The sequence below is a fragment of the Ornithorhynchus anatinus genome, chromosome 12 (genome assembly GCF_004115215.2).
Source record: "Ornithorhynchus anatinus isolate Pmale09 chromosome 12, mOrnAna1.pri.v4, whole genome shotgun sequence".
Lineage (NCBI taxonomy): Eukaryota > Metazoa > Chordata > Mammalia > Monotremata > Ornithorhynchidae > Ornithorhynchus > Ornithorhynchus anatinus.
The window spans coordinates 9,460,860-9,481,378 of NC_041739.1; the positions used below are offsets into that span (position 1 = coordinate 9,460,860).

The 20,519-nt window shown below is 41.6% G+C and overlaps 1 non-coding gene across 1 annotated transcript; it reads left to right on the top strand.

The window, feature by feature from the left end:
- Positions 1–17,137: 17,137 nt before the first annotated feature.
- On the top strand, positions 17,138–17,242 carry LOC114815706. The gene has a single exon (XR_003763509.1). It is a non-coding gene; the product is annotated as a U6 spliceosomal RNA (small nuclear RNA).
- The last annotated feature ends 3,277 nt before the right edge of the window (positions 17,243–20,519 follow it).

Consider the following 20,519-nt stretch of genomic DNA (forward strand, 5'->3'; position numbering starts at 1 on the left):
CCATCTTCTCTACTTAGTGTCACTGGGAGTGTGGATGCACTAAATCAGTAGCTTGTAGGAAAGCTAAGAGTACAAGCAGCATTGTAAAAAGTTTGAAGTTCCCATTCTTTTAAATAAAACAGTTGAGTAAGAGAAACAAGCAGAGAAGATGGTTTCAGTAACCAGGCAGCTCATAAAGTCCTGGGATATTCTGATACAGAAAACATAGCCAAGGGCTTCTAAATCCTCAAGAGAAGTGATTATTCCATAATAACTAAATTTATAGGGTTATGCTGCTATAATGGAGTTCCTTTCCTAAGGGGTGGGAGGTGTTAATTGGAAGAAAGCAAGTTTTGTGCAAATGTTTAAAGTAAAATGTCCCTTGTGGGTTACAGAGGACATGGAATAATCAGGGAATTCTCCTTATGCCTGGCCACAGCCTGCTTAAAATTAATCAAAACAGAATATGAAGCAAAATTTCTTGGATATGAAGAAGGAGAAAAACTCAAGAGGAATCTTTCCTGTGACTTGAATATGAATTTTTAAAAGCTTTATTATCCCTTTCAAATATATTTTATTCACCCCTTCCTCAGTCCCACATCACTTAGCTTATATACAATTTTTTATTTATATTTATGTCTGTATCCACCTCTCGACTGTAAATTCATTGTGGGCAGAGAATATGCCTACCAACTTGGTTTTATTGTAGTCTCCCAAGAGCTTAATTCAGTGCTCTTCATATAGTAAGCACTTAATAAATGTGATTGAGTGACATTATCAACTCAAAATGAACACCTATTTCAGGTGCTTAACATTTTAGAATATCAAGCTTATTTAGTGTGCTTCCCTTAGCACAGTGGAAGTGTGCTGATTGTTTCACATTTCATCGTCTAAATACAGCTGTCTTCTATATTAGAAGACACCTTTGAGTGCATATGTGACTGAAAGGCCAATGCGAGACAAAGATCCAACCACAATTTTTTTTACGGTATTTGTTAAGCACTTACTATGGACCAGGTACTGTATTAAGCACCGGGGTAGATAGTACAGTACTCTGCACATAGTAAGTGCTCAAGAAATACCATTGATTGATTGATTGACACAGTTCATGTCCCACATGGGGCTCACAATCTAAATCCTCATTTTACAGATAAGGTAACAGACACAGAGAAGTTTAATGACTTAACCAAGGTCACACAGCAGACACACTGTGGACACAAGAAGGCTGTCCTCTGTTGGATTGTGTCCCTCAATCCCTTAAGAGTTTTTCTCAAAAAAAGACTGCTCCTTTCTTGATAACAATTTGCGATGCTTGTCTAGCCCAGCAACTGACTACCAGTTTTCAGCTGGGACACAGCATCATCTGAGGCTTTGTTTTCAATCAATCAGTTAATTAATCAATGATATTCAGTGTTGTGCAGAGCACTGTACTAAGAGTTTGGGAGAGTACAACACTCCCAACAGGTGTTGGTTTTATCCTGTCTTAATATACTCCCTCTGCCCTCCTTGCTTCCATTTTCCAAATTTCAGGCCTCCATAGAGTAGTTGTTTGGGATTCCTTTTGGCATTGAATGTCCTCACATGTCCCACCCAGCATAGTTGTGTTGAGGAGACCAAGATTCAAAGATAGCTAGATAACTCAATAGCCCTCTGCTTTCTCGCAATACCTGTACCTACAGATCTTGAACCAGCAGCAAGTCACTCTTTGAATGAGTGTGTTCATCAAAATTATTTATTCCATACTTCCAAAAGCAGGAATGCTATATCATAAGCTCCCTCAGGGCAGGACCCAAGTCTACTAACTCCACTGTAGTTTACTCTCCCAAGTGCTTAGTGGAGTGCTCTGCACAGAGTAAGCCCCCAATAAATACACTGATTGATTAATGTCACTAATTCAAGGATTTCAATCTCAGAGACTAGAGTATAATACAATACAAGTATAGACTCTGAAGGGGCAGGGGAAGGGGTTGGGGGGAAGACAGAGAATGAGAGAGAACTACAAGCCATTCAAACTAAAAAAGAATGCTGTAAGTCTCCAGTTGGCCTCTGCTCAATCCAGGCAAGTACCTGATGAGTCATTGAGTAATGACCCTAATTTCCCTCCAATTTAATCATTTAAAGCTTTTCAAGTACCAGTTACAAACAGGGTTCTGCTAAGAGCAGCGTGGAGTGTTCCCTACCATCAGTCTATTCATTCATTCAATAGTATTTATTGAGCGCTTACTATGTGCAGAGCACTGTACTAAGCGCTTGGGATGAACAAGTCGGCAACAGTCTACCATCTCTTTCCTCCAAAGATGAGGCTAGCCTTAACTAGCAATATTTTTGACAGAGGGAGGGAAATGGGATATGAGGATAAAGGAGATACTGTTTAGCAGTAGTCTATGATTTATACTCCATAACTCTTTGGAGTGTGGGGACATTTTAATCCTCTGAAAAAGGTGGTCACAGCAAATGAAGCTCTAGTCGTGGCCCTCAACATAGTGGTCCAACAATATGGACAGTGGTACATGCAGAGATACCAGGCAGCCCAAACCTCAGACCTAGCCTGTTTAACCCAGATAACAGTGTTGTTAGTGGATCTAAACGTGCTTATTGTTCATGAAGCACGTCCTCCCGCGGTCCTGGAACGCCCTCCCTCCTCACCTCCGCCAAACTGATTCTCTTTCCCTCTTCAAAACCCTACTTAAAACTCACCTCCTCCAAGAGGCCTTCCCAGACTGAGCTCCTCTTCTCCCTCTACTCCCTCTGCCATCCCCCCTTTACCTCTCTGCAGCTAAACCCTCTTTTTCCCCTTTTCCCTCTGCTCCTCCACCTCTCCCTTCCCATCCCCACAGCACTGTACTCGTCCGCTCAACTGTATATATTTTCGTTACCCTATTTATTTTGTTAATGAATTGTACATCACCTTGATTCTATTTAGTTGCCATTGTTTTTACGAGATGTTCTTCCCCTTGACTCTATTTATTGCCATTGTTCTTGTCTGTCCGTCTCCCCCGATTAGACTGTAAGCCCGTCAAACGACAGGGACTGTCTCTATCTGTTGCCGACTTGTTCATCCCAAGCGCTTAGTACAGTGCTCTGCACATAGTAGGCGCTCAATAAATACTATTGAATGAATGAATGAATATACAATCTTCCCAATAATGGAAACTTTATAAGGACCTTATTTTGGAAAGGAATTCTGGGATGGATGGCAAGGTGTTACAAATTCCCGAAGTCACAACCCACAGCAAGAGACTTAAATTGTTCTCTCTGGCTGCTGGTCTGCTAAGGATCCTGTCTGAAAGAAAAGGAAATTCAAGATGCAATTTAACAAGCAGGCAGATACCTTCGGTACGTTTTCTTCCTTCATCAAATAAGTAACTGTGCACTCAAACCAATTTATTTTGCATAAGTCTTCCCCTGTCTGTCTTCTCTGAGAGGAAACGAACTTCACTGAAAAGAGGTTTAAATGTTGCTTTGAACTCAAACCTCTAGAAGACAGGGAGAAGGAATCCCTATGCCTTTGAATTTGCCCTACAGAGAAATTAACTATTTATACCCAAACTTCTCATTCAGAGAAATTCCTTGAGATGAGATAAGGAAATGGAAGAAAGGAGGGAAAACTAACCTCAAGCACTAGCCTTGCAACACATTAGATTCCATTTGAATCTAACGGATAATTGCAAATCCTTTTTAATGAAATTTTAATGAGGCTTCCTTTGCACATATTTAATCCATCACTAAATCCTACCAGTTCAACCTTCACAATATCACTAAAATCTGCCCTTTCCTCTCCATCCAAACTGTTACCACATTAATCCAATCACTTATTCTATCCTGCCTTGATTGCTGTATCAGCCTCCTTGCTGACTTTCCTGCCTATCTCTCCGTACTCTAGTCCATACCGCACTCTGCTGCCCCGATCATTTTTCTACTAAAATGTCCCGGCCACCTTTCCCCACTCCTCAAGAACCTCCGATCATTACCCATCCAACTCTGCATCTACAAAATCTCCTCACCATTGTCTGTAAAACACTCAATCATCTTGCCCACTCCTACTTTACCTCGCTACTCTCCTACTACAACCCAGCCGGCACACTTTGCTCCTCTAATGTTAACCTTTTCACTGTACCTTGATCTCTCTCCCACCAGCTTCTCACTCACATCCTGCTTCTGGCCTAGTATGCCCTCCCTCCTCATATCCGACAGACAATTACTCTTCCCCGCTTCAAATCCTCACTGAAAGCCCTTCTCCACCAAGAGGCCTTCTCTGACTAAGCCCTCATTTCCTCCTCGCCCACTTCCTTCCGGGTCGACCTGATTTGCTCCCACAGCACTTATATATATATTTGTGATTTTATCATTTATATTAATGTCTGTCTCTCTCTCTAGACTGTAAGCTCATTGTGGGCAGAGAATATATGTGTTTATTCTTATATTGTATTCTCCCAAATGCTTAGTAAAGTGCTCTGCACACAGTAAGCACTCAGTAAATACGATTGAGTGGCTTGCTCTTCTTTCTCTTCCCTTAATTCCAATGTGTTCATCTCAAAAGGTAAAATGTCTCTGGCACCATCAACTTTACCCCATATTCTTCAAATATAATGCTATGGCCCAAGCTTCTGGCCAGAATTTTCCACACAGCCACAGTGAGATACACAAGGGCAGTAGGAGATGAGGTAGAAAAGCAGAACAAGTGCAAACATATCTTAAAATGTCCAAAAAGTCAATAGTATTTACTGAGCACTTACTGGGTACAGCGTTATAAGAGGGCTTGAAGAAAATAGTAGAATTGGTACACATTAACCCTGAGTCCAGGGAGATTGCAATTTAGCCAAACTAAAAGGGCACTGATTATTCAGGAAATATTGATAGATAAAACATGGCAATAATGACCCAGCGAAAAGAAAGAGTCCAGAGATGAATACTGACTCAATCTATCTATCATGGTATTTATTGTTTACTGTGTGCAGAGCCCAAGCCAGACACGGGCATAGGCAAGGGGTTGGAGGAGAAGCAGTGTGGCTTAATGGACAGAGCCCGGGCCTGGGATAAGAAGGACATGGATTCTAATCCTGACTCTGCTATGTGTCTGCTGTGTGATCTTGGGCAAATCACTAAATTCTCTGTGCCTCAGTTACTTCATCTGCAAAATGGGGATGACTGTGAGTCCCATAACAGTGATCAACCTGATTAAATTATCCCCACCCAGCACTTAGAACAATGCTCTGTACATACTAAGTGGTTAGTGAGTACCATAATTTTGACCATTATTATTATTAAGAGAGAGAGATGAGATCAAGGTATAGTGAGTATGTTGGCATTAGAAGAGTGAAATGAATGTGCTGAGTTGTAGTAGGAAATCAGTGAGGTAAAGTAAGAGAGGGCAAGGTGATTGAGTGCCCTAAAGCCTATGGAAAGGAGTTTCTATTTGATGTGGAAGTGGATGGGCAACCACTGGAGGTTCTTGAGGAATGGGGAAACATGGATTAAACGGCTTTGTAGAAAAATGATCTGGGCAGCAGAGTAAAGTATGGACTGGAGTGGGGAGAGACAGGAGGCAGAGAGGTCAATAAGGAGGCTGATAATAATGCTGGTATTTGTTAAGCGCTTACTATGTGCCGAGCACTGTTCTAAGCGCTGGGGTAGACACAGGGGAATCAGGTTGTCCCACTGGGGGCTCACAATCTTAATCCCCATTTTACAGATGAGGTAACTGAGGCACCGAGAAGTTAAGTGACTTGCCCAAAGTCACACAGCTGACAAGTGGCCGAGCAGGGATTCGAACCCATGACCTCTGACTCCAAAGCCCATGCTCTTTCCACTGAGCCACGCTGCTTCTCTGATGCAGTAGTCAAGACAGGATAAGTGCTTGGATTCGCACAGTAGCAATTTTGATGGAAACTATCGGGCAGATTTTAGTGGTGTTGTGAAGGTAAAACTCACAGGATTTGGTGATAAATTGAATATGAGGGTTGAATGCATGAGATAAGAAGAGGATAATGCCAAGTTTTTGAGCTTATGAGATACGGAGGATGGTCATGCTGTATATGGTGATCATCTCACAATCTGCAGACTGTCAAATTGAACTAACCCCACTGGTCACAAAATCTTCCTCGACTTGTCCCTTCTCCAGTAAATTAGACCATCCTGCCATGTGGCAAGCACTAAGCCCCGGGGAACAGACAAGATAATCAGGGTGGACACAATCCTGTCTCAGTCTGAGTGGGCATTGAATCTTCATATTACAGATCATTTATTAATCCAATCATATTATTTGGTGTTTACTGGTTGCAAACACTGTACTAAGAGCTTGGAAGAATACAATATAACAATAAATAGACACATTCCCTGTCCACAATGACCTCGCTTGAGGAAACTGAAGCACAGGAACTTAAATGACTTGCCCAAGTCACACAGAGGCAAATGGCAAAGTCAGAATTTGAACATATGTCCCGACTCCAGGCCTTTGCCCTTTCTACACTGATTATTTGGATGAAATCCTTTCTTCTCTTTTTAAAAAATAGAGTGGGGTTTGTATTTGTGGCTTTTATTCCATTTTTTGTAAAAGGATAAGGAATGATATAAATGATGACTATTGCAGGAAAAAGCAGGAAATTCATTTTCTTTTGCTGTTCTATACATCCTGGGACATAGAGAAGTGCTTTATGAACTCAAATAGAAGAGATAGACAAACATTACTTAGTTTGTCACAATCAACCCAGGCATAGAAAATCTCATCCCACTCCTTCATGTAAAATGTGATAATGTGGGGATTTGGATTCAAAATACCTTCAGCTACACTAAGCCAGCATATTTTTTTTATCATTTCACGAGTCATCATGCAAAATTTCTCCAGCTATAATTTTTAAAATGAATGCCTAGTGATTGAGGAGTGGTCATTTTCAGCATTCAGTGCAGCTCCCAGATTGGGGGACATGGTGTCTTTAATTTACACCGCATTGCAATATTAGCAGGTAGGGGGTAAAGGAGGGAATGGCATTAGAATTGGAGTCTTGTGAGGATTATGGATTTAATGCTCACTCAGTGAATCTTGGAAAAGATAGAGCTGATTGAAGAACCAATTCAGCTAAGGTAATGGGATGAAATTAGGTAAAGGAAATCTAGGTTGAACACCAGGATACAGTTTATAACCATCCTTCTTATTATTCTAAGTAATGATGTCCTAACTGAGAGGATAGAAGCTACAGAAATTGAAGTTGGAAAGGATAACATTTTAGAAATTATTCTAGAAGGGGAAGGCCCTAATTTACGAGAGCAGCAGGACTTTATGGGGGTCACGACAACCCCTGGCTTTAAAGGTAACCCCAGCCATGTAACAGAAAACGGACTACTGGACAGCCTGTCTGATGCACCAAACCTCTGGTGGAAGCTGGACTACCACAACTCATGTCCTCCCTTCTGAATCCCAGGATTAAAACCCATGACCTTCTGACATCCAGGGCCGTGCTCTTTCCACTACATTGTGCTGCTTCTCAGACAAGGGGCAGTGTTGTGATTAGAACCCAAGTCCTTCTGACTCCCAGGCTCATGCTCTATCCACCAGACCCGTGTTGCTTCTCTTTTTAGTGACCACAAACTCTCCTACCTTATATCCACTGGGGCTAAGTCACCCCTTTCGAGAGGTGGAAAAGAAGGCCAAACACTGACACTCTGCCCAAGTTTGCAAAAGGTTTAGCAAATTTTATGTTTCCTTCATAGAGGTTTTTTAGAACAGCTCCTAGGAATTAGAGTTTTATCTCTTCATAAATAAGAGCTCCAGGTGAAACAGTATAAGTGTTGACACACTCTGCTTGAAAATGATTAGAATTGCCTAGATATTGCCGTATCCATTAGCACATTAACATAAATTAAAACTGCAGTACAAACAAAACCCTTCAAGCTAGCAAGACCCAGAATCCTTGAAATGGAGGGTGAATTTGACTAGTTAATACCATCAAGAAGTAGAAGGATTATTATCATTAAAGGAAATATTTTCTATGCATTTCCATTAGCTGTTCCAAATCTCCAGACGTTAAAAGTGCTTTTTAAGCAGACGGCCCAATAATCAGTAGGGAAGTAAATGAAATTTTCCATTAGGTGTATTATTGCTTGTGGATTTCGCTACATATATTATTCAATTGTCATTCAGCAAAGACTACTAAACTGCTCCTTACCTCTCTCGCATAGTAAAAACCTCAGGAATGATTCTTTGTTTCCGGAAAAAGACATACTACTGCAGGAATGATTACAGCTTAATGCTTAGACTTCCTGCCTACTTTTAAAATGAAAATAAAATATGGCAACATGAAGTTAACCGCTGGCGGTACATTCCCTTCCAAACTGTTTTATGATCCCTCAGACATTCACAAGGTTAATAGTTTTAGAAGAGAGAGGGAATGCCATCTAGATGCATTAATACTTGAAAACTGAAAGACTTTGAAAAACTCTGAATTTTATTCTCACCCAGATTCACTGAGTTGGAAGTAGTGCTGGAATTTGGAAGAAAATATCTACCAGGCCAAATCTTCAACACTTTAAGGGATCACTTGGCAGCAAGAAGCTAATGCCATATTTTTTATGATACTTGTTAAGTGCTTACTATAGGTCAAGCTGTAGTAGATACAAGATAATCCAGGTAAGACAAAGTCCCTATCCCACAAGAGGCTCACAGTCTATGTAGGAGGGAGTAGGATTTGATCTCCATTTTACAGATGAGGAACCTGAAGCACAGAGGAATTAAGTGTCTTGCCCAAGTTCACACAGCAGACAGTTGACACAGTCAAGATTAGAACCCAGGTCTGTGATCTTTCCACTAGGCCGTGCTGCTTCTCTAATTCAGCTAGAATATGACAGTGCCTGGACCACATCTGGTGGAAATCAGAAATCTGGTGGAAATTGTAAAGAGTCAAGAAGGGAGTTGGAAGACAAGTGAGGCAGTGGATGTGCAGAACCTTTTTGAGGAGTTTGGACAGAAGTGGAAGGAGACAGATAGCACAATAATAGCTACAGGGTTCAGGGGGATTCTGAGAAGATTTTTTTTCTTTGGGATATTGTTGGTTTGTTTTAGGTTAGGGTGAGATGGGTGTTTTTGAAGGCAGAGGGGAAGGACATGGAGATTGAAAGGCTGAAGATGGTAGTCAAGGAGAGGAGACAAGTGAGTGCAAGTGCTTTTAGAAAGGGAAAAGGTTGGAGTTGGAGATATGATAGCAGGGAGGCCTCCTCTTGAGAAATGGCTGAAAAGGATGAAAAGGTGGGTGCTGGGGCGGAGGGAGTAGGGGGAGATCACACTGGGTGGTTTGGACTTTGTAAAGGAGTTGACAGGGTGATCGCGGGCAAGAGAAGGAAGAGGGAGGGCACTGAGGGTTCCTGGGAGGAGTCGAGGTCTGGAACAATTGGTGAGGGCAATGGACAGAGAAGTCGATCAGGGAGAAATGTTGCTGGGCAGAAGAGAGGGCAGATTATAGCAAGTAAAAATGAAGTTGAGTGAACCAAGTTGGACCAGTGCCTGGATTTCCACCAATAATAATAATAATAAATATGATACTTAAGCACCTACTAAGTGCCAAGCACTGTTTTAAACACTGGGGCAGATACAAGTTAATCAGGTTAGATAGAATTCCTGCCCCACTTTGGGGGTGGGGGGAGCTTACACTTTTATGGCCATTTTAAAGATGCAGTAACTGAGGTACAGAGGAACTAAGTGATTTCCAAAGGTCACACAGCAGACGTGTGGCAGAGCCCAAATTAGAATCCAGGTCCTTCTGACTTACAGGCCCGTGCTCTATCCACTAAGCCATGAATTCTGTACCCGATGTCGGCAAGCTCATACTCTTTAAATTCCTTGTGGGCAGGGATTGTGTCTACCTACTGTGGTGGTACTGTACTCCCCCAATGATTCTGTTCAGGTGTGGGAAGGGCAATCCCAGGTCCCATGCTTTGGCTGGGTGAACTCAATATTAAAAAAACCTCCACCTTTCTCCAGCTGAATAAAAATTGGGGTAAGGGTTTGGGGGAAAAAAAGGAAATTAAAAAACAGCCATTGGGTTAATCATTTCTTTGAACTTTAAGTTTCTGGGAGAGCTCCAAATGATGTTCTTGTCATGGGTTCCAAAACCCTAAAATCCCCAATGTTCTTCTCGCTGGTGGTGCCTCGGCACCCACTGCAGGAACCCAGAATCTAGGCAGAGCAGCATCAAGACAGGGAGAAGGCAGGTCTTTCTGGCAAAACTAGACAGTGGCTGTTAATTGTGATAACCCCAGTGCTGCTCAGGACCCAGAACACGGAGCCAAGGCCCTACCTCGTCTTCTCAAGGTGTTTCACTGGATCGTTAGCTCCCTGAGGACAGGGATCATATCGACCAATTCTATTCCACTAACTCCACTCAACTAACTCACTTAACTAACTCCACTGTAGCACTTTGAATAGTGCTCAGCCTAAAGTAAGCCATCCTTTAAATCGATCGTATTTAGTGAGCGCTTACTCCGTGCGGAACACTGAACTAAGCACTTGGGAGAGGACAGTGCAACAGAGTGGTGGACGTATCCCCTGCCCACACCACCACTTGATTGATATTCTAGTCAACAAAGTATTTGGTAGAGAGCTATAACAGTACATACTATTAAATTAAATGATCCTGATGAAACCTCTCCTGAGAATGGTTGTCAGTTGTAGCCGAGTGTAAAGCTGGCTTCCAGGAATCATTCAGTGGTATTTATTGAGTGATTACTATGTGCAGAGCACTGTACTACACGCTTAGCACTGTATTAAGTATCCATAATGTCTGTCTCCCTGTCTAGACTGTAAGCTCATTATGGGCAGGGAATATGTCTACCAACAGTATGGTACTGTACTCTCCCTAGGGTTTAGTACAGTGCTCTGCACATAGTAAGTGCTCAATAAATATGACTGTTTGGAGGGAAATGGAAACCAAAAAGGCAGCAGTAGGAGGTGGTGGGAGAAAATGAAGGGAGACTGACGGTGGGCAGAGAATGCCACCTCATGTGCTCAGGACTCTGAAAATAAAGAAAGCAACACAGCACTTCTACCCCTCACTTTCAAAGATGTTGCTTCCGCCTCCCTGTAATTTATTTGTGTATCCGTCTCCTCCACTAGATCTTAAGCCCTTTGAAGGCAGGGATCTTGTCAATTATTTTCCCCGTACTGTCCCAAGCACTCAGGAGAGTGTTCTGTTCAGAGGAAGCACCCAATACATACTACTAGTTGATCAATCCACCACTGCCAAGTGAACTGGCAGAGTAATGACAATCTTGAATGCGATCCAATGCCACTGGAGCTTCCACAAACTCAAAATGGCTTGCAGAATGGCAAATGGACACCAAAAATAACACATACGCCCCATTTATTAGGTAAGCAAAATAACTGGGAAGGCAATCCAGTTTCATTAAATAGCAGGATATCCATTCTCACAGACTAATATGGATTGAGCACAGGCCTAGAGTCAGAAGGTCATGGGCTCTTATCCTGGCTCCGCCACTTGTCAGCTGTGTGACCTTGGGCAAATCACTTCACTTCTCTGGGCCTCAGTTACCTCATCTGTAAGATGCGGATTGAGACTTTGAGCCCCATGTGGGAAAAGTACTGTTTCCAACCCTAGTGATTAGTACAGTGCCTGGCACACAGTAAGCACTAAACAAACACCACAATTATTATTCGTCTAGATTGTGAGCCCACTGTGGGCAGGGATTGTCTCTATTGCTGTACTATACTTTCTAAGCACTTAGTACCGTGCTCTGCACACAATAAGCTCCCAATAAATATGACTGAATGAATGTAGTCTGTCTTTGCAGACATACTGTGTCAAGTCTTTGTAGTGGAGAAATTGGAAGCCCACATTTCTTATAAATTACTAATCACTACTTGTTGCAACAGCAATCATGGTTAAAGAAATGTTGGTGATTAATGTGACTATGTTACTCCAGCATTTTAAATTAAGCTTTAACATTTAATTAACAAGTTGCATTTTAAGTAGCCTTGGGCATATTTTGGCAGTCTTAAGCAAAACTTACCACTGACATTTTTTTACATGCTTCCCAGTTTCTCTTGATTAAAAAGGATTAAATCATTGTTTCAGTATTAATGCTAAATAAAAATGTCATTATTTCCTAGAAAAAAAATTGCATCAAGTACTTTAAATAGCATTTTATATCTTGCCAAGTGCCCTGCCTTCATTTTCATCCTGTTATCGTTTATACTTCAGTTCTATTTGCATACAAGTACAACAGCATTGAGACAAAATGCATTCAGAAGCACAATACCAAAAAGAGGCTTTGTGGCTAATAAAAATTATTTAGAATTGCTGTCATTTTCTTCATATGATATGTTCGAATGATGCATTATAACAACAAAGCAAAATGAATCCAGAAAACAATGCAATTAGCACAATTTATTTCTGCCTGAAATCAGATTAGTCAGATAGCTGCAAAGAAAACCGAGTCAATGACGGTAGAAAAGAAAAATAGTTTCTAAATGGCAGTCTAATAATCAGCAATAATGAAACAGAAGTGGGAAGTCATTTGTATGCTTTGAAATAACAAGAGATGGAAAGAGCTACAAGGGAGTTGATATGAATAATGATATGAATTCTAATTTTGAAAAACATGGAGAATTGCATTGTAATCACCAAAATCTAAATTACTTTACAGATTTTTGTTTGATGGCTAACGTTAAAAGTATTTTTTGCATCATTCATTCCTCTACCCTAATGTACTTGAGAAATGGTGGTAATTCTCAGAATACTCACTGAAGATTGCTAAATGTTTTCAGGGCCCAAAGCTAGGTTTTGGCTCCCAAATTTCACAACGACCTCAAAAACAAATACAGATATGATAGAGATCGGAAGATTGAAGCAGCGATAACATTATCATTATCATCACCTACAAATAAACAACTATTGGAGGATTCATTCATTCAATAGTATTTATTGAGCACTTAAAATGTGCTGAACACTGCACTAATCACTTGAGGGAGTACAATATAACAATAAGTAGACACATTCCCTACCCACAGTCTACGGAAGAGATAATACCTCAGGAAGATGTGACTGTTATCTACTGATAACCAGTTAACTAACCAGTATTTCTTGAGTGATCTGGGTGATGTGATCTCTATACTAAGCACTTGGAGGAGAGCAATAGAAATATTAGATGTGATCTCTTCAAGGAGCTCACAAACTAGGAGGGGAAATGGGCACTAAAATAAATTTCAGAGAAGTGGAAAGAGAAGATGATACCTACAAAATTTAGTCCTTAAGAAATGGGTATGTGAGATACGTACAAATGTTGTTTAAGTGATTGTGACTCTTTAGGTTCTCAGTAACCAAAAAAGAAGTTTTTTTGGAGAATTTGGGGCCCCAGAGCCTACAAAACAGCAAGTCCTGCCACTCCCTGCCGTTATTTAGTTGAATTCCCATCCTGGCCCTCCAAGCCAGCTGGATGCTGGAACTGCAGCCATGTGACCTGGAGTAGCATCTGTCTTCCAAATATTCTAATCATTGCTGCTGCTACTATTATTCAAGAACCTGGAAACTTCCTTTCAGCTATAATGCACTGGAGATTTTGTTGTTATTGTTGTTGCTGCTCTTCTTAATTTGCTTTTAGCTGCGCTGATCATCTTTGTTCTTTTCTTGGGTCTATGTTGGTGGCCTCCCCACTTCTTTCTCCCACATTCCCCTCTAAACCATCCCTGAGGGGAAGGGTTTGGAACCAAATAGTCTCTTTGAACCTTAGGGCTCTGCACTGAAGTAAACCCCAACAAACTCTATAAGTGATAATAAAAAATTACTCATTGACCTGAAGACACTTGATTGCACAGAATTTCACCTGATTCATTCATTCTTTCATTCGTATTTATTGAGCGCTTACTGAGTGCAGAGCATTCTAGTTACCAAATTGTTTCTAAGTCCAAACCTAGAACCACTACAGACATTATAACAGGTATCTCAGGCTGTTTCATCAGTGTTACCTATAATCAATATATAATCAACATCATCAGTAGCCTGTAATGCCACTTTAGTCCATAAACTACTTGCGGTCAGTCAATCGTGTTTATTGAGTGCCCACTATGTGTGCAGAGCACTGTAATAAGTGCTTGGGAAAATCCAATATTAGACACATTCCCTCCCCACAACGAGATTACAGTCTAAAGGGCAGGGATGAGAAGCAGCGTGGTTCAGTGGAAAGAGCACGAGCTTGGGAATCAGAGGTCATGGGTTCTAATTCCGCCTCCACTACTTATCAGCTGGGTAACCTTGGACAAGTCACTTAACTTCTCTGTGCCTGTTACCTCATCTGTAAAATGGGGATTAAGACTGTGAGTCCCTCATGGGACAACCTGATTACCTTGTACCATCCCAGTGCTTAGAACAATGTTTCGCACATAGTAAACTCTTTACAAATGCCATCATTATTATTACCATTACCTACTCTATTATGCTGTACTCTCCCAAGAACTTAGCACAGTGCTCTGCACACAGTAAGTGCTCAATAAATTTGATCAATTGATTGAATTGCAAATGGCAAGACGGACTCACTCCAAGAAAAGTTTTGGGACGTGGCCAGTTCACAATTAATAATAGTGGTTTTGGTCAAGTGCTGAATTAGTACTGGAGTAAAAATGATCAGGTTGGACTTGATCCCTGCCCCACATCAGGCTCCTGGTCGAAGATCAGATATTGAATCCCCATTTCACAGACCAGGAAATGGAGGCACAAAGAAGTTAAGTGACTTGCCCAAAGTCACACAGCAAGCAGGTGGAAGATCTGGGATTAGAACCCAGGTCCTCTGACTCCTAGGCCTGGGCTCTTTCCATTAGGTCTCGCTCCTCCACCGGCAAGGTCCTGGCAACAAAACATCACTGGCTAGGGGAAAGCAGGGAAAATGGATTCCTAGATTGTGCAAGGGAAGGAAAGGGAGGAAAATAGACACTTTATGGCAGAGTCATATGAAGCACAGCATTCAAAGCTGTGGAGGGCCAGGAGATTAAGGAATGGCATACCAGCCTGTCTTGGGTAATCAGTGGAGAGTTGGAACTCTCCTTGAGCAGAGACTACAGAAAGATATCATGTCCCACGCATTTTCTACTGGGTGATACAGCCTCCCACATCCTCCTGCTTCTGAGCTGATAGAGGGGAGAGTGGCGTAAGGGACAAAACTACCATCTGACAAAGGTGTTCCGCTCCATGATACATTCCCCCAATCCAAATTCATTCAGTAGTATTTATTGAGCACTTACTATGTGCAGAGCATTGTACTGAACGCTTATGAACCTGGGAGCTGGTTCCTGGAACTAATGTGGACCCACGAGAGCCAATTTCTCAAAAACTGGGGGGCTCTGCTCCTATAGCAAGAGGACAAGGGTTGTTCCACTAATAACAAGATCAGGGTAATTTTCCTAACTCAGAAAGGAAGATAGCTTAGTAGAAAGAGACCAGGTCTGGGAGAGAGGGGATCTGGGTTCTAATCCCATCTCCACTATTCCACTAATAACAAGATCAGGGTAATTATCCTAACTCAGAAAGGAATATAGCTTAGTAGGAAGAGACCAGGGCTGGGAATGAGGGGATCTGGGTTCTAATTCCATCTCCACTCACCTGCTGTGTGACCTTTGACAAATCATTAAACTACGCTGTGCTTCAGTTTTCTCTTCTGCAAAATATAGATGGATAACTCTGATCTTTCTCTCTTAGATAATGAGCCCCTTGAGAGACAGGGGCTGGGCCTGACGTGATTACCTTGTACCCACCCTGGTGCTCAGTCTAGTGCCTGGCACATACTAAGTGCTTAAGAAATCCCACACATATTATTATTATCTTTTCAGTTGTCTGGATCTGAACAACTCATCTCATGGGGACACTATCTCCCCAAGGAGCAACCAGAGGTTGTTGCTAGGATAAATTCCAGCTACCATGGCCATGGGGACCCAATGGGCAGCCGGGATGAGTGACTGGAAAGAGACATCGATAGAGTCATGCATGATCTGGGCAGAAACCATTTCCTCAGAGAATACTCAGTTCTCTTAACTGACTTTTATTCGGTATTTAAAACTTTCTCATTTTGGACCTGCCAAATTGGTTACATGGATTAAACTTCATTCATGTATATCAGGATTAATAGAAGTGGGAAGGGATTTAATTCCTTTGGAACCACATTATAAATGCTTAGCTGAACTTTTATTATGGGATCTCAGTAGAGTTATTTCAGTCTAATTATCTGTTGAAGAAATGGGGAATGTATAGAAAAATTCATATAAGATGATACAGATGGATCTCTTTATATTCCATATTTATTGGAAGGATTGTGAAAGCAATTACTAGTGATTTATAAAAAGCAAATGTGGAGAAATTATGCAAAAATGAAATAAAATCCACATCCAGGAAACTATATGCACACTGTATTCATTTTACCGGGCAAAATAAATTGGGTTGCTTTCATTGGAAATCAACCAATTTTACTCTATGGAGCTGGCACTAAGTGAATGAGTCTAGATCTGCATGTCAAGTTTAGGCAATAAGTTTGAACTGATTCTCCCAAGGAAGCAAATCAGGGAGGATAGAAGGAGGGTCAGAGCAACTTTCTTCATCCCTCTCCCTGCTCTCCATTAAAAGGAATATTGCATCTGCTTCCGTAAGAAATCCCTCCCTGAGGGATGGAGGCCTAAATTGCCACACATTCCATTCCTCCCAATGCAGCTCTTTAATTCACACTTCGCAAAGGAATCAGGCAGTGGGAAGACCAGCTAACATCTATTCCTCACTATCCCGACACCACCATTTCCTCAAGAGTGTAACTAAAGTGAAGATAAGCCTGAGAATTCTTCTGCAGAGCTCAGGGAGAATAGCACTGTTCTCCGGTTATTAAATGCTGCAAAAGATTCCCTAAATAGCTGTGAGACAAACTATGATTGATCTCAACATATCCAGTAAGTTAGGATATTTATTAAGCCCTTTCAACTGCCGGGCTCAATGTTAAGAAGTGCAGTAGACACATGGTAATACAAATGGTAATGAGAATTACGCGTGGTAAAGAGAAACAGCATACAATCCCTGTCCCTGTCTGATTAGCTACCCCAGTGCTTAGCACAGAGCTTGGAACAAAGTGCTTAACTGATATCACAATTATTATTGTCATTATTGTGACTATAGCAGGACCCACAGTCCGCTTTGGCAGAACATATACTAAAACTGGGATGATACAGGGAAGATTAGCATAGCCCCTACACCAGGATGACACGGAAATTCGTGAAGCGTTCCATATTTTTAAAATGATGCCTTTTACTTGTTTTGGTGTCCGTCTCCCTGCCTCTAAACTGTGTGCCCGCTGTGGGCAGGGATTATCTCTCTTTATAGCTGTTTTGTATTTTCCAGGTGCTTAGTACAGTGCTCTGCATACAGTAAGCGCTCCATAAATACAATTGAATGAATGAATAGGAAGAGTGGGGGCATCTTACCCCATTTTACAGGTGAAGAACAGACAAGCACTTGTGGTGGACACACGTTGATCCCATCAGATCCAGTTCTGGTCCCATATAGGACTCACACTCCGTCATATCCCCATTTTACAGATGAGGAAACTGAGATTTGGGGCCACCCTGTAACTGGCCTAAAGTCACAGTGCAGGCCAGTAACGAAGTTGGAACTAAAACCTGTGGAAAAAGGAAACGATTAATGCTTAGATACCTCTGAAGGGCACCGTTTTTAGGGGAACCAGCTCCCCAAGAAAGTGATGGGATTACATGAAAAGAGAAGCGGAAAGCCCAAGACAAAACTGAAAACTGCTGGCTGGCACCAATCAGAAATTGAGAAGCAGCGTGGCTCAGTGGAAAGAGCAGGGGCTTTGGAGTCAGAGGTCATGGGTTCGAATCCCAGCACTGCCACTTGTCAGCTGTTTAACTGTGGGCAAGTCACTTAACTTCTCTGTGCCTCAGTTCCCTCATCTGTAAAATGGGGATTAAGACTGTGAGCCCCACATGGGACAACCTGATTCCCCTGTGTCTACCCCAGCTCTTAGAACTGTGCTCTGCACATAGTAAGCTCTTAACAAATACCAACATTATTATTATTAGTCACCTAACTGAGATGTAGGTGGAATTGACCACCTATTAGCTAATCTGTTCCTTTGCCATAGCAACCAGACGTATGGTGACAAAGACGATTTTTACAAAGCGAGAGAGACGCACTTGAATGGGCACCCCAAGCATATGTAACATGTCAGTGCGTATTAACCATGTGCCATGGAAGGTTTCAGGGGAGAAGGAAGTGACCATAATCGTTCCACCCTCAGGGCATCACTCTTGCAAACCACTGGTGAGTGTGAGTTCATCCCCATGGACAGCTGCTCATAACCCCGGGTCTCTCTCTTGACCCTCTTGACCTCTAGACTATAAACTCATCTCTAGACTGTAAGCTTGTATGGACCTGGAATGCATCTTCTAATTCTGTTGCACTGTACTCTCCTTTAAGCGCTTAATACAGTGCTTGCAGACAGTAAGCACTCGATAAATATGATTGAATGAGTAAATATAATTGATTGATTCCTTTATTGAACTCTATTTTTTTTTAGTGGTATTTGTTAAACACTTATTATGTGCCAGGTACTGTGATAAGCAGAGAAGCAGCATGGCTCAGTGGAAAGAGCACGGGCTTGGGAGTCAGAGGTCATGGGTTCGAATCCCAGTTCTGCCACTTGTCAGCTATGTGACTGTGGGCAAGTCACTTAACTTCTCTCTGCCTCAGTTACTTCATCTGTAAAATGGGGATTAAGACTGTGAGCCTCACGTGGGAAAACCTGATTATCCTGTATCTTCCCCAGCGCTTAGAACAGTACTCTGCACATAGTAAGCGCTTAACAAATACCAACATTATTATTATTAATAAGCAATGGGAAAGATACAAGGTCATTATTTCAAATACAGTCCTTGTCTCATGTGGGGCTCACAGTCTTAATACCCTTTTTACAGATGAGGTAACTGGGGCACAGAGAAGTTAGGTCAGCGAGCAGGCAAATGAAGAAGCGGGGATTAGAACCCAGGCCTAAAAAATCTAATTAAAGGAAAAATAGATTCCACAAAACCCGAAGTTTCTCCCTTCACTTCAGCTCCTTCCCCTGTTGATTAAAAGCCTCTCCCCTCCTCTAGACTGTAAGCTCACTGTGGGCAGTGAATGTGCTTGTTTATTGTTGTACTGTATTCTTCCAAGAGCTTAGTACAGTAAGCGCTCAATAAAAACGTTTGAATAGATGAAAGAATACAAAAGCAACTTCTCTTGAGCCAAATTGTTTTCTCCAGGTCTTCCCCTATTCCCCCTTTAACCCCTGTTGCTGCTGAGATCAGTAAGTTAGGTGATCTAAATTGCAAATCTTTCACCTATAAAAATAAAGGAATCAGTGCCCCCCGGCAGGGGCTGTCGAGGACAATCAGGAGTCATGGCTGACGATACGATCTTACATAAATACTACTCTCTGCATGACTTCAATCTAGTGCTTTTCAGCCCATTTTAACAGAAAACACTAAAACTCCACCCATAAAAGACATTGGGCCATTTAAAAAATACATAATTCTATGTTTTTGTTTTAAAATGGCAGATTTGGTCAGAAGCATTTAGACAATAGGAGCCAAAATTACTCAGACAATATGCCATGCGATTCAACTTGGGCAACACATCTCAAACGCCACAGTCCCCAGTTGAGAAAATGCTATTAAAAAAAGCAATCAGTAGCTTTGCATTTAGATCTGCTCCCTTTATTCACCCCTCAGCCCCACAGAACTTATGTACATATCCTTAATTCATTTATTTACTTTAATGTCTGTCACTATGTGCAGAGCACTGTACTAAGCATTTGGAATGTACACATCGGTAACAGAGACAGTCCCTGCCCTTTGACAGGTTTACAGTCTAATCACGGGTTTACAGCCTAATCCCGCCACACTCCTCCCATCAGCTCTCCCCAAAGCACAGAACAACAGCCCAGATGCGAGTTTAAACACCAGTACTGGCCCAGCCATTTGTGGACTGACGAATCCTGTTATCTTCACTTCTCCACAACAATTCACATATGAAGACGCACAATTAGAAGTTAAATCTTTGCTTGAGGGGCCTATTAAATTAACCAGCCAAATGCAATGTCACTTACATCGAATCCTTAATAAAATGCCTCCGAGTTTTTGTTTGCTGTAGATGTACAAGTGTGTATACATGTATGGACGGATATAAAAAGATGTGCTTAACTGCAAATAATTTGATTTCTAAATGTGTAAATTTAAGGAATGTTTAAATGCTACTGAGCATAACCAATATAACACAGATATTCTCACGGCATTTTAATTCAAAGCATCAGCTCCATATCCAACCTTTTAAGAATATTACAAGCCTCTTTGCTTCATAATAAACCTTTTTATGATGCTGATTCCCATTTGAATCTTTAGCAAAACTTTCCAGCAGCCTAAAACCAGTTTGTTCAAGTGTAAAATGCTATCAAGTTGTTTAACAACAAATCAACCCATAACCACTGGTTAGAGTCTTTGTGGAATTATTGCTTCA